Below are 15,269 nucleotides of genomic sequence, written 5' to 3'. Positions count from 1 at the left end.
GGGTAGATTTCCACTTATGGGCGGGAAGGCCATAGTTTCCGCCCTGCCAAGGAGATAAGATGGTTAGTGATAGAGGATTGTGATCACTATCACTTGACACTATGACCTCCATGTCTTGATGGTATTGCCAGAGGTTATAATTAAGCATCATAAAATCAATCCTTGATGTATGGCCTGGCCTGTTGTAGGTGTGGACGCCTGTTTGGTCGGATTTGGAGCGCCCATTTGCTGCACGCAAATTGTGCTCCATGCAAAGAGCATTGATCTCGATGGCGTTTTGCGACCATTTGGGAATCGGGTCAAGGCTGAGAATAGGAATGCCTCTCCTGGAATCCTCCTCAAAAGTGTCCAAGATGTCTTCTCTGGCCAGGGGTTCAAAACAGCAATTGAGGTCGCCTGCGAGCATTACGTAAGAATCCACACTGCAGGCGGCCAGATTGTGATTTAGGCCTGTAGATGGTAGATGGGATGCACCGCCTTTGGCACCCCTCAAATAGATATTAAAAAGTTCCAAACTTCTTCCCCCTTTATGGGTTATCGTTAACCACTGGAGATCTAGTGACTGGGTGTTTCTCACTTTTACTCTGAGGTCCAAGGCAATGTTAATCCAAATAATTAGGCCGCCTGACGGGCGACCTTTGGAACCTTGTTCCTGGGCAGCGGGGATGAAAAAGGTAGAGAATCCCACTCGATGTCTTGACTCCATGCACCAGGTTTCCTGGAAAAGACAGATGTGATATGATTCCAGGAAATCATTCCATTCAGGATTATCGAAATTGCGATCAAGACCAGCCACGTTCCAACTTAGGATTTTTAGGGCAGGATCACCAAGTGGAGAATCATCTGCAAAAACAATAGGCCCAGGAGAGACAAAAGTATCCTCAGGTTTAAGAGACCTCACAGGTAGCTCAATATGCTGGTTAGTGGTTGCGATCGCGAGGCAGCCAGGAAGAGTAGAACCTGGTGATTCAGTAGAAGTGGCTACAAAATGAGACATGTAGGGTAAGTACCGCCAGTCTACCCTGCCGGTATTTTTAGTTATATCAGATGTGGAAGGTTCCCCTACAAACCGCGGGCTATTTGGTCGTGCTGCTTTATATGTTGCAGACTCAGAACCAGTACAATCCTTAAGATCATGTCCCTGTAGTGGTGAGATTTCCGTTTGTGGGTGGTTAGCTGAGTACACTGGGAGTCAATCCACCTCCTCTAGAGTCCCAAATCTATTGTAAGTGGAGGGACCATTCCAATGTAGTAGGGTCTCCTTCTGGCCACGGGAATTATTCAGCCATGGATGATGCTGGACCAGTGTCCAATTTTCCCCCTGATTCCGACTTGGTCGAGGAGGATAGAAGAAGGATACTGGTTTAGGTGTAACTAGGGAGTCGTCATTGTTTGGCCACATACAAATGTGGTGCGCCGTATGGGGATCGTCAAAGGTCACTACAACGCAGTCTCCCGGGATGGATTTCAGCGTTGGGCCTACCCAGGGAGTTCTGCGAACCATTAATACACGACTTCTTCGACCATTGGGGATTGGTCTGTTTGCGTTTAGCCAGTGCATTATTTTGTTTTGGAGCGACCAGTGATTCTCAAATTGACCATCACCTATCGTGGGAACACCCGTCAGAACAACCACATAGTCATTTACCTCTGGAGGGAGGTGTAAATGTAAATGTAATGTAAATTGATACTTGTATAGCGCACTACTCACCCGCAAGGGTCTCAAGGCGCTTGTAGGAATACCGCTGTGGAACCCATCCTGGCTTTCCCTGTGAGGTGTCCACTCGTGGGCACCCCCAAGGTGGAGGCCAGGCATCCTTAGCGTTGTGGGGGCCGTTGTGGAGATTAAGCAAGCTATTGCCCAGAGTTGCAGAGTGGGACTCCATGATTGGAATAGACATCGAGGCGAGATTTATCAGGTCTGTGGAATTTTGAGCCCAAGACCCGTCGAGGCGGGGAATTGAACCCTGGTCCCGGGACAGACCTCTGCATCAGGGTCTGCCGCTCTAACCATTGAGCCACACTTCTCTACCAATATAACCACCTCTAAAGTTGTCTTTTACAGGAGGAACTTGGGATTCTGTAGGGATCAACCTGCTGGGTATATTATGCTTAGGATTTTGCTGATGGCGTGAAGGGTCCCGTGGAGGGATCTTTGGTTTTTCACGAACTTGCTCCACCGTAACAGTCCTTGGTTTTGGGACAGGCTTTATTGTGGGTAGTACATTAGAGGAAGTTTGGTTGGTTTGGGGTGCAATGGGTTGTGGCGCTGGGTCATCAACAATAATACCCTGGTTTTCAAGACTTTTCAACCCCAGAGTGGCCAGAGCAATAATGCTCCTCTCCATTTCTAGCAAATTGTTTTCGATCCTAGACAGTCTTAGATCTAGGGGTGACAGCAGTTTTTTGAGAGTCTCCCATACCACCTCTATAAATTCCTTATTATTTCTAGTTAACCCATCTACTTCAGGATCCACACCTGCTGGGATATTAATAAAGGGAATGGGTAAAACCCTTTCCTGACCCCCATTCGGTGGATGTGTGTTAAGAGTAGGCTCAGCGCCAGCACCAAGTGCTGTGGTGTTAACTAAAGGCAGATCCTTGGGAACAGCAATTTTCGCTTTTTTGCGAAAATACGCAGAGCGAGAATTGCGTTTCCTCTTTGGTTGCTTGCCACTTGGGGTGATATTAGGTAAATTTATCGAAAAGGGAACAGTAGAGGAGGGGTTGGGGACACTAGATGGTGTTGGTGGGATTATTTCAACGTTATTTCCCAAGGCCACCTGACAGATAGCTGGGGTCGCGGAATGGTGGACATCGACCTGAGTAATTATACAATGTGGAAGGGCCGGGCGCTCAGGAGTGACAGAAAGAGCTATATGGCCTAAGGAGGATTTCTTGGAAAGACCAATTACTTGGGACAATCGTCTAGCGGCATCTAATTCTAGCGAGACCCGGTTTTGAAGTTTGGATATCTCTTTATCAATAGCTATGTTGGTCCGGGTAATAAAATCATCCATGGGGCCGCTAATCTGAGACCCACCTTTAGACGTTTTACTGCGGGTAACCATTGGATTCATAACGATGGGAACACAGTAACAAAGATAGTTCTTAAAAAATCCCTAAGTAGATCTGTAAAGTCCAGGAATACCAGATAATAAGAGGGTAGGCCAGTCCAGTCCTCTCCGTCCTCGAACGGCCTCAAACGGCCCGCTCTTTGCCCGGTCTTCGCCCCGGGCTGCGTCCCGCGCTGCGGGAATACTAGGAAAATAAGTAGGTGGCCGGGTAAGACAAGGGGGCGTGGCAGCGGGGAGAGCGGACCGGAAGTTGGAAGATGGTCTTGCAGGGACTCCTGGGCAATGGAGTCCCCTGCACGCTCGCAGCCCCGCTGACCACACTCACCCGGTAGCCTGCTGCAGTCCTTCAGCGGTACCCCGGTGTCCAAACAGGCGATGCGGCACCCGCGGAGCGGGTGCGGCGAGTGGTAGCGCTAGTCCTGGAAAAATGCCGCTGTAGCTGCCAAAGTGCGTCCGTGCTCAAGGGCGTCCCACAGATGGAGGAGTGGTAAGGGCTTTAGTACTGCAGAGAGGCGGGGGGCGGCAGCGGGGAGAGCGGACCGGAAGTTGGAAGATGGTCTTGCAGGGACTCCTGGGCAATGGAGTCCCCTGCACGCTCGCAGCCCCGCTGACCACACTCACCCGGTAGCCTGCTGCAGTCCTTCAGCGGTACCCCGGTGTCCAAACAGGCGATGCGGCACCCGCGGAGCGGGTGCGGCGAGTGGTAGCGCTAGTCCTGGAAAAATGCCGCTGTAGCTGCCAAAGTGCGTCCGTGCTCAAGGGCGTCCCACAGATGGAGGAGTGGTAAGGGCTTTAGTACTGCAGAGAGGCGGGGGGCGGCAGCGGGGAGAGCGGACCGGAAGTTGGAAGATGGTCTTGCAGGGACTCCTGGGCAATGGAGTCCCCTGCACGCTCGCAGCCCCGCTGACCACACTCACCCGGTAGCCTGCTGCAGTCCTTCAGCGGTACCCCGGTGTCCAAACAGGCGATGCGGCACCCGCGGAGCGGGTGCGGCGAGTGGTAGCGCTAGTCCTGGAAAAATGCCGCTGTAGCTGCCAAAGTGCGTCCGTGCTCAAGGGCGTCCCACAGATGGAGGAGTGGTAAGGGCTTTAGTACTGCAGAGAGGCGGGGGGCAGCAGCGGGGAGAGCGGACCGGAAGTTGGAAGATGGTCTTGCAGGGACTCCTGGGCAATGGAGTCCCCTGCACGCTCGCAGCCCCGCTGACCACACTCACCCGGTAGCCTGCTGCAGTCCTTCAGCGGTACCCCGGTGTCCAAACAGGCGATGCGGCACCCGCGGAGCGGGTGCGGCGAGTGGTAGCGCTAGTCCTGGAAAAATGCCGCTGTAGCTGCCAAAGTGCGTCCGTGCTCAAGGGCGTCCCACAGATGGAGGAGTGGTAAGGGCTTTAGTACTGCAGAGAGGCGGGGGGCGGCAGCGGGGAGAGCGGACCGGAAGTTGGAAGATGGTCTTGCAGGGACTCCTGGGCAATGGAGTCCCCTGCACGCTTGCAGCCCCGCTGACCACACTCACCCGGTAGCCTGCTGCAGTCCTTCAGCGGTACCCCGGTGTCCAAACAGGCGATGCGGCACCCGCGGAGCGGGTGCGGCGAGTGGTAGCGCTAGTCCTGGAAAAATGCCGCTGTAGCTGCCAAAGTGCGTCCGTGCTCAAGGGCGTCCATATTGCCATATTGCGAAAGGGGATATTATGGAGGTCCCAGAAGTTGTCTTTCCCTTCAAAAAAGTCATAGGAATCATTAGTGAATCACACAGCTGAACTATTTGACATTATAATACCGCATTTGTCCAGAAGTCACTATGTGGTCTAATCACTTTGCTTTTATGGTTTGATATTCAGAAATATTAAAAGCAACCTTAGGGTCTCCCACAGAGTGGCCTTAGAGGTGTCAGGATTGTTGTTAAAAGTCAGGAAGTCCGCGATTGCTTGCATAATGCGTTGCACTGTGTCCAGTCTCCGTGGAAGGCTCTCTTGCAATTGAAACTGGTGGGAAACCTGCTGTAGCGGCTGCACCATAAGGGAGAGGGATGTGGTTAGACAGGGTCCATGTCCGTAGCTCAATCACATCCGTCTCTACTAACATCTGGACAGTCTCCAAGAAATAATCGATCTGGGTTTAAGTCTAATGCTCAAATGAATAAAATAAGAAGTCCCATGTTTGGGGATATTTGTCTCTCCAGATGTCCAGCAAACCCATCTCCTACAGCCATTGTGCTCCCTCCCGATAAAGTGCACCAGGGTGCCTATAGCACTGCTCAGATTTGCCTAAGTCCTCACTGACGACAAGCACACCAACTGGGAACTATGGATAAACTCATGTCCATAGAGCGCAAGTCTTTGGCCCGGGAATGGCTCAACAGAATCTCAGGTCTGAAGACCAATTAGAGTACATCCCACTCCTCTCAGAGAAATACCTGCCACCAGAGCCACTCCCCACCTCCAGTAATGTTGTAGAAGAACATCAGGGCCTGGCGCATTTCAGGTAGTCTCCAGCTTGTCCGGGTTGGCAGTTAGTGCCCAGCACAGAGCTTGTCGTTCCATCACCATGGTCTCACAACCTGGGTTCAAGCCTTAAGGGGAGGCCAGGCATCTTGTGCTAGCCTAGGCATTTAAGTTGTTTTTGTCCCGTGGACTGTTCAGTGGGCTTGTCTCTTTTGTTTGGGTGATATTGAGCAGACGACCGGCCTCTGAGATGGATCACAACTGTTGAACTTGTACGTCCCACCAGAAAATCAATCAGTAAAGATACCCCCAATAATAGGAAATGCCTTTGTTGCATAGAAAGATCGTCACTGGGCAGCAGGGCTTTAAGTGGTATAAAAAAACTGGGGGGGGGTCCCTCAAAGGGGCATGGACAATGTCATTAAGGGCACGGCTTAAAAGTATGTAAACTAAAAATATGTGAAGAGCGTAGTGTGCCACCCAACTTGTATTTTGCTGTCTCTGTCATTGCATCCCGATATATGATAGAACAAGTAATGTCATACCTACAAGTCTGGAATGTTGGTTTTGTCAATGGTTGTTAGCTGCATACGATAAATAAGCAGCAACTATGGCTTGTTATATACATTATTGAAAAAGCTTCCACTTAACTCCTTCGCTGCTAGGCCTTTTCCCCCCATGTGCTAAGCCTTTTTTGGCTATTTGGGGTAGTTCACGCTTAGGCCCCAGAAACTTTTTGACCACAGAAGGTATCCACGCCAAATTTGCTTCCTTTTTTTCCAACATCATGGGAATTCAAGAGGTACCAAGGTTTTGTAGATTCCTTTGGAGGGGACACAGAAATTAGTAGGCCTGGTCGGTAAATTCCGTTCCGCTTGTGAAATTTGCATAATTTGCGTATTTCGCGTTTCGCGGAGAAAGCAAAATTGCCCACAATGCTGCGTTCCACGACTTCGCGATACTTTTTGCTTGTTCGCGTTCTCAAAATGCGTGTTCGTGAGATATTTTCCCCCGAGCACGCAAACGATTGCGAACAGGAAAAAGCATTGCGAACAAGCAATTCCGCGTGTTCGTGGAATTTCTGTGTATTCGCTGAGATCTTCTACCGCTTCGCGGAGATTTGCTTAACACAATTCCACAAATTCCCCCCCAAAATACAACAACATTTTGTTTTTTTGGGGAAAAAGAGCTCCAGATGAAATCACCATTTTAACAAAACAGAAAGGTATGCGGTTCCTAGTGAAGACTGTGGGTTGATGTGCAATTAGTGTGTAGAGAAGTACACACTAGAGGCAGAAGGAGGTTTCCTCCTTTCGGAAAGGGACCCTCACACACACCCCAGCAGTGGGTTGTCTTGCTTCATCGGGTCTGCTCCTTATCGGGTCAGCGCTGCAAAAACCGATCAGCGCCCTTAGCGGGGCCTTTTAACGGAGATCTTTTTTCCTTATGCCGTAAGGCGCAGTGCATGTGAGGGCCCTAGTGAGTGTATATGTAGAAAGTAATAAAGTGAGGCTAAAACAGGATGTAGTGGTCCACCCAGAACTATTTTAATGATTGTAACCACTCTCCTGGTTAAAAATGTGAATGTTGCGCACCCCTGTTATAAGGTCACTGGGACGTGTGCTATCTGGGTCAACATTTTTCTTGCCATTATTTCCATTTGAAGGCAATTCTTCAGGACCATTGCAAGATCTATCCACACTTTTTGGTAGTGGTCCCTAATCAATTAAGTGACCACCAATACAGCACCCATAAAAGTGATACCTGCAGATCTTGGACATCAACCCCATTAGGGTGAGATTTTAGTTTTGTCGGAAGACGGAAGGTTTAACACTTAATAGTGCAGTGTCTTGAGAATCCTCGCGGTTGGTGGGAAGACCTACCCTCACTCTGCCAGTCACCATCTTCCCAGCTTTCAGGGACAAGCACACTTTTGTCAGAAAACCAACTATTTTAACACAGTTTTGGCATTTTTCTGGGACATAGCCAATTTCTGCTATTTTGTGTGCTTTCAATATCCTTCCAGTTAATGGTAGAAATGGGTGTAAACACAATAATGGATCCTGGAAAGCTATACATTTATGAAAAGTAGACAAAATTCTGAATTCAGCAAGGGGTCATTTGTGTAGATCCTTCAAGGTTTCTTCATAGAAACTAACGGTTAAATGTAGGAAAAATTGAAAATCAGTTGAAAAAAACAGCCATTTGTGTCACCTTTTCAGTTTCACCTGTAACTTCTTCTAATTATGACAACTGTTTGAAGTCAATACACCATTATATTTGCTGTACCTTTCTGGTTGTGGGGATATATAGGACTTGTAGGTTCACCAAGAACCCGACGAACCCAGAGCCAATAACTGAGCAGCGTCTTGCAATGGTTTTTTATTACGTACTGGGTATATAGCAATTATTTTGGAAAAATGTATACATGGAAAAATCGGTATGAATGACACCTATGTATTTCTGAAATGGGAAGAAAATGTAGAGTTTAGAAACGGTAGATATTTGCACATTTACGAAATTGGGAGTACCCATACTAGCATGAAAATTACGGTTCATTTTTCAAAATGACTTCTTTTTAACACATTGTCTTTCATTTGGAAGGCAGAAATGCATAGAAAGTCAATAAATAATAACAGTTGCTCTAAAATCCTGTGTTACCCTAAGTCGCCCCATAAAAATGGCACCTCACTTGTGTGGGTAGGCCTAGTGCCCAAAACAGGAAACAGCCCAAAACGCAACGTGGACACACCACATTTTCACAGTGAAAATTGACCCTTTTTTGCCATGTGCCTAGCTGTAGTTTTTTAACCATAGCTCTGCTGGCACCCAGGGAAACCTAGAAAACCTATATATTTTTGAAAACTAGAGACCCAGTGAAATCCAGGATGGGGTGACTTGACTGCCTCTAACCAGGTTCTGTTACCCAAAATCCCTTGCCCACCTAAAAATGTGTCAAAAAATACACATTTTCCTCACATTTCGGTGGTGGAAAGTTCTGAAATCTGTGTGGATCCACAATATTTCACCAACCCCGCGTTCCGCAAAGTCTTCTGAAAAAAATGGTTCCTCACTTGTGCGGGTAGGTAATGTGCCAGCGTCAGGAAACGGACCAAAACGCAAGGTGGACACACCACATTTTCACAGTGAAAAAGGACCCTTTTCTGCAAAGTGCCTAGCTGTAGTTTTTGAACCCTAGCTCTGCGGGTACCTAGGGAAACCCAGAAAACCTAAACATTTTTTAAAACTATACACCCAGGGGAATCCCAGATGGGGTGACTTGTGGCTCTCACCAGGTTCTGTTACCCAGAATCCCTTGCAAACCTAAACAATTGTAAAAAAAAACAAATTTTCCTCACATTTCTGCGGTGGAAAGTTCTGGAATCTGCATAGATCCACACAATTCAACCCACCTCGCGTTCCCCAAAGTCTTCCAAGAAAAATGGTACCTTACTTGTGTGGGCAGGCTTAGTGCCAGCAACAGGAAACGGCCCAAAACGCAAGGTGTACACTCCACATTTTCACAGTGAAAAATTACCCTTTTTTTGCAAAGTCCCTAGCTGTAGTTTTTTTAACCCTAACTCTGCCGGCACCTAGGGAAACCTAGCAAACCCATACATTTTTGAAAACTAGACACCCAGGGAAATCCAGGATGGGGTGACTTGACTGGCTCTCGCCAGGATCTGTTACCCAGAATCCCTTGCAAACCTTCAAAATTGTCCAAAAAAACAAATGTTCCTCACATTTCTGTGGTGGAAAGTTCTGGAATCTGCATGGATCCGCCTGTTGCAGGTACTTGGGCTTCCCAAATGAGTGAGGTACCATTTTTATTGGGAGACCTGAGGGTACGCTGGTTGATAAGAAATTTGTGTCAGCCCCGTGATGCCACAACTTTCCCACACAACAATGTGTGGAAAAAGTGATTTTTTCAGCTAAATTTGAGGTTTGCAGGGGATTCTGGGTAAGAAAACGTTGGGTGATCCATGAAAGCCACACCTCCCTGGGATCCCCCAGGTATCTCATTTTCAGAAATGTGTGGGTTTGGTAGGTTTCCCTAGCTGACCGCTGAGCACGGGGCCAAAAACCCAGGTGACCCCCCTTGCAAAACCAGGTCGTTTAGTGATAGGCAATTTTGATGTTGCCTAAATACATTTAGGGCCCTTGCCTGTTGCGGGTACTTGGGTCTCCCACACGAATGAGGCATAATTTTTATTGGGAGATCCGGGGGAACGCTGGGTAGTAGGAAATCTGTGTTAGCCCGGTGATACCACAACTTTCCCACACAAAAATGTGTGGAAAAAGTGAATATTTCAGCTAAATTTGAGGTTTGCAGGGGATTCTGGGTAAGAAGACATTGGGGGATCCATGCATGCCATACCTCTCTGTAATCCCTCGGGTGTTTTGTTTTCAGAAATGTATGGGTTTGATAGGTTTCCCCAGCTGGCCGCCGAGCACGTGTGGTTCTGAAAATTCTGGACTCGTGTAATAAACTTTGTCGTAGCATGACGATTTTTATATCAAAAGACCGAGAATGGCTAGTACACTATGTACAAGCCTTTTCGTCATATTCCAGTAACGATTTCCCCTCAAAATCGTTATTTTCGTCCTGAACCCTTGGCATTTTGTGTACGGCAGCTATTTTGTGAGTTGCCCTCACATAGGCTTATAACTACAGCCAAATTCGATTCCAAAGGACACGTACACCTTAATTGACTTCTCTGTGACCTGGGCAAGCTGGAACCATTGCCCCAGGCCAAACCTGTTCGGTCAGCTTACATATGTCTTTCTTTACGAGGAGGAGGTGCCCGTTTTTATTGGGGGTCCACCGATATCTGATGAAAATGTTGGGCCTTGCCGGGTAATTTGTTGTGGGCTGGACAAACTGAAATGTGGGCTTGTCATCATGACTCTGCTTTTTCTTTGTAGTGAAAATATGTGAATAGTCTACTGTAAATCTAAGAATGTTTGCCTGGAGCTTAACCGCATGCGTGCGGGCGGAATTCCGCCCGTACGCTGGGATTTGCTCATTCCCATGTTTCATGACGAGCTGGGCTCGTCATGAGCGTGCGAGGAGGCTACCTCATGACGAGCCCAGCTCGTCATGAGCGTCGAAAGGGTTAAATATTTTTTATAAAAAGAGAAGCCTGGCTTTGTAAGATTGAGCAGTCTCCTGAGAATATACACACCGTGTTGTTGTACTTCTAGGACGCCTGTTACTTGGTTGCAGCCAATAAATTCGATCTTTGACTTCACCTAGAAGACTCTGAGTTTCTGGGTCTGAATCAGGAAAGTACCCGAGGTCTTAGGGTGTACCCTGACACCGCTGGGTTACCGGTTCGGTACCGGTTCTGAAAAACCCAGTACCTCAGCTGGCGCCCAACGTGGGGCGATACCAACGGTACCGGTCCAAGCCAGAGGTTCGTGAGGAGCTTCGTGTGAAAATTCTGGAGGAAGGCCGCCACTTCATCGACCGCTGCATGTCGACGTGGTCCGAAAGTCTTTGCTGCGAGGTTCCCCGCTTCCCGACGGCTACGAAGGACTGCTGCCCTGGATATTGCCCTGATTTGGACCCTTGATGTTTGGTAGAGCGAAACGATAGACGAGTCTTCTGGTGACGTCATCGATATCTCAGTTAAGTATAAGTGGAGCGTCTCCCAGTCCTTAGTTGGTTCTTAGTTTTGGGTATCCCTTCGGGATCTTTGATTTGGAACTTGCAAGTACCAAAGCCGAAGGACTTGTGTATTCACGAGAATATCGTAGTCGATAATCCTTTGAAGTTTGAAGCTAGACTAGAGAGCGAAGATGCCTGGTCTTAGCTGACTTGGAAATTTGTTTTGTCTTGGTTGTAATAATAGGGATTCCCGATTGGAGGACTCGTGTCCGGTTCCTCCGATTGGAACTCCAACTTATGAATTGTATGTGAAACATGGAGTAGGCCCCATCACATATAATGAAGTATGGATCCGATACACCAGAAAGGATGGTGTTTTAAAATGGCCCCAATATGGTAGCTTTGACACCGAAATCTTAGATAACCTCCAAGTTAAACTTTTTAAGAAGAAAGCCCGGCCGGCGATGTTTGACTCTTTCCGCCTATGGCGTAAGGAAGCCAAACAGAAGGAAATTAAATTAGCGAAGAAAAATAAGAGAGAAAGGGGTATTTCGATCATGCAAGCTGCTATGCAGTTTAAAGATAACGAAGAGGAACAGATGAGTGAGCAGTTGCACAGGCAACGTAAAATGGTAATAGATAAATGCTATCCAGTTTTGCCGCCTCTTCAGCAAGATGCAGCAAAAGAGCTTGAAAAAGATTCCCTAATGTCGCATTTATTGAGTTCGCCACCCCCTTATGCGCAAAATGCTACGGCACCTCCGCAACCTTTAGCTGCGCAACCTGTGATTGCATTGCCTCCTGCTCCTCTACAGCACCCACCAGCTGTTCTCCAGTTGGCTCCTGCTCCTCCGGTGCAGCCTCCTCAAGGGCCACCGGCTTTTACATCTGCTCTTCCTATACTTCCTACAACTTTGACTACTATATCGACTACCACTCCTGGTACTCCTCCTGACACTGCCTCTGCGTCTGCCTTGCCTCACCCTGCTTTTCCGCTTGTCTTTTCATCGACTTCTCCTTCTGTTCGACAGAGAGTGACTAGTACTGTTACTAGTCTTCTATAACCTGTCTTTGGGGCGACAAGTACGACTCCTACTTTAGAGCGTACACAATTGCGTAGCCGACTGCCTGATTCTAGGGAGAAGGAAACGTTGAATTATTTGGCACATAGATGGATGACCGAACCGACAAAATATGGTCTATAGTCTGTTATGGATGTCTTCCATCAGTGGGAAGCATCGAAGCAGAGATACGTTTTTGAGAAAATGTGTGGTTTTCTATGTGAAGATTTAGAGGACAATGATTTGGAACCTAATCCGCCCGAGTTGAGCCATGTACAGTTCGAGTTTTCAAAAGGCGCAATTGTGGGTTCAGATGTTAAGAAAGCAGTTGCGACGTTGTTGTCGCTTAGGACTGAAGGTGATTCTAGGTCATTGTTTGAGTCTGATTCCTCTGTTAAGAAGAAGGGAAGACAGTACCCAATGAGAGAAGTTCCTCCGGTATGGAAGGAAGAAGTAGCAGCTGGTCATAATAATATTCCCCCAGCATTACCAGCACATTTTCAGCGTGTGTGGGTACATGTTCCATGGAAGCGAGCTGAAGTTTTGGCCCTTAAGCAGACATTGCCTGATCCCCGTAAGAATCCTGCAGGGTATTACAAGGAACTGTCACAGACTGCAGGCTCTTGCATTATGAATTTAGCCGATATAGACATGTTGTTTGGGAATGTTGTTCCACAGCCTTTATGGGGAAAGATTCGTCATGCAGATCATGATCAGGAGTTAGGTGACTCATGGGCTAATATTACGGCTGCAGATGGCCGACAAGTTGGTGGTGCTAAACCTGAGCCTTTAGTAGCAGAACTTCCTGGTAAGATCATTGATTACATGAAGACTTTAATGCCTGCCATGCGAGTAAATTGGGATAAATTGTCTGCGTGTAAGCAGAAGAAAGATGAGACGGTATCAGATTTCTTCACCAGGTTTGAAGAGATGTTTGTCTAACACAGTGGTCAAGATATGAGTACAGAAGGTGGCCAACGGTTGTTCGTCGATAAATTTGTGCATAATTTGCTTCCCGAGTTGTGTAAAAAGTTGAAGGATTCAGAGAGTTCTTGGGCCGTTTCCTCTTCAGCACAAATACTGGCTACTGCACAGTACTATGAAAATAGAGATAAGGATGAGAAAGATAGAGCAGAGAAGAAAACTAAAGAGTTAAAAACGAAGGTTCTGTTACAGCAAGCGTACCCGCCACGTGGTGGTCAAAATAGTGGTGCTCAGAGTAACTATCAGAATAACTATCAGCAGCCTCAACAGTTTCAGAGGAACTCGCAAAGAGTCGAGTATACTCAACCACGTGTCCCTGTAGGTCCCAATCAGTGTTCATATTGTAAGGAAGCGGGTCATTTTAAGTATAGTTGCCCTATTTTGTTACAGCGTGGACATGGTGTTTCTGGTGCAAGAGGTCGAGGTGTTCAGCAAGCTCCCAGAGGTAGAGGACGTGGAAATTTCCCCCAGAACGCGCATTCTTTTCCGCCTCAGAATTCAATGAATAGGTTTGATCAGCAGAATAACGCGTCTGGTAGGACGGCTCAGTACTATGCTGATGATTACTATGCAGAAGATGAGCATATGGAAGGTAATGATTGCTAGGACAGCCATAGACAAAGAGAGGGAGTTGTTTCAGTTCCAGTAGATCAGAGTGGACCTTACGTTGAGGTGATTACATCAGGTGTGTCAGAGCCTTTTCTGTTGGATACTGGTGCTACAAAGAGTTCTATTATGCACTCCAAACTCCCTGGTGCACCTTTGTCTGGCGAAACGAATGTATCAGTAGGTTTTTCTGGCGCCCCGGTTAGAAACCCAGTTTCTAGTCCTATGTCTCTTTCTGTTGGTCCTTGTGAATTCGAAGCACCCCTTATTCTGACAACAGGTTGTGGTGAAAACCTGTTAGGATTGGATCTGTTAAAAAGATTGTATGCGACTTTGTACTGTTCTCCTTCGGGAGTACAACTTACACTGGGTAAGAAAGTGGTTTCTCCAATGTATTTATCGAGGGATAAACTTCCGACAGAATTGTCGTTTCTTCCTAATATTCTTTGTGCTACTGGTCCTAATGATGTGGGTCTCTTGGAAATACCGCCATATGTTGTAACATTGAAAGCCAATGTTAAAATGCCACGCATTCCCCAATACAAAATTTCTAGTGAAGGTGAGAAAGCTTTGCTAGCGATCATTTATGATCTGATTGAAAAAGATGTAATTGAAGAGACAAGAGGCAACGTTTGCAATAGTCCTGTTCTGCCTGTTTTGAAGCGTACTGATCCTTCTCAGCCACCTGTTTACAGATTTGTGATTGATCTTAGAGAGGTGAATAAAATAGTTGTGCCACAATTTCCAGTTGTTCCTGATATCACTGCCCTATTGACTATGATTCCAGCTTCTGCCACCTGGTTTTCGGTGATTGACTTGAAGAATGCTTTCTTCAGCATCCCGATTGCTGAGGAGAGTAGGGATATTTTTGGCTTCAGTTTAGGAGGTCGAAGCTTTCGCTTTAAACGCGCTCCCCAGGGCTACTGTGAAAGTCCATCAATATATAGTCAAGCTTTAAAAACACAGCTTGATACGATTGTTTTACCTGATGGCGCTACCCTCATTCAGTATGTTGATGATTTGCTTGTTGCTGCAGATACTGAGAAAATCAGTAAAGAAGCCACGTTGTCTTTGTTGCGTCATTTGTGTGATTTGCATCACAAAGTGTCTCTCTCTCAAAATTGCAATATTGTCGACAAGAAGTGACCTACTTAGGTCATCTCTTATCGAAGGAGGGAAGGAAACTGACCCCAGAAAGAATTCAGGCAATAGCGAAATTGAGTGTGCCAAGAACACAGAGAGAAGTGCGTGCTTTCTTGGGCATTACATCATATTGCAGGCAATGGATACCAAATTTTTCCTTGCTGGCCAAACCTTTGGTGGCATTAACTTGTAAAGATACACCGAATCCCGTCCCATGGTCTGAAGAGTGTCAGAAAAGTTTTTCTGAATTGCGCAGTGCATTATGTTCGGCTCCTGTGTTGGGTACCCCCGACTACAAAAAGCCCTTTACATTGTATGTCCATGAGAAAGAAGGTTGTGCATTGTCGGTGT

General features: G+C 47.1%; 1 pseudogene; it reads left to right on the top strand.

The window, feature by feature from the left end:
* The first annotated feature begins 11,315 nt into the window (after positions 1 to 11,315).
* LOC144827753 (uncharacterized) lies at positions 11,316 to 13,775 on the top strand (annotated as a pseudogene).
* The last annotated feature ends 1,494 nt before the right edge of the window (positions 13,776 to 15,269 follow it).

The sequence above is a fragment of the Lissotriton helveticus genome, chromosome 4_1 (genome assembly GCF_964261635.1).
Source record: "Lissotriton helveticus chromosome 4_1, aLisHel1.1, whole genome shotgun sequence".
Classification (NCBI taxonomy): Eukaryota; Metazoa; Chordata; class Amphibia; order Caudata; family Salamandridae; genus Lissotriton; species Lissotriton helveticus.
The sequence above is the reverse complement of the archived record's forward strand: the minus strand, read 5'-3'. Positions and strand labels throughout refer to the sequence as shown.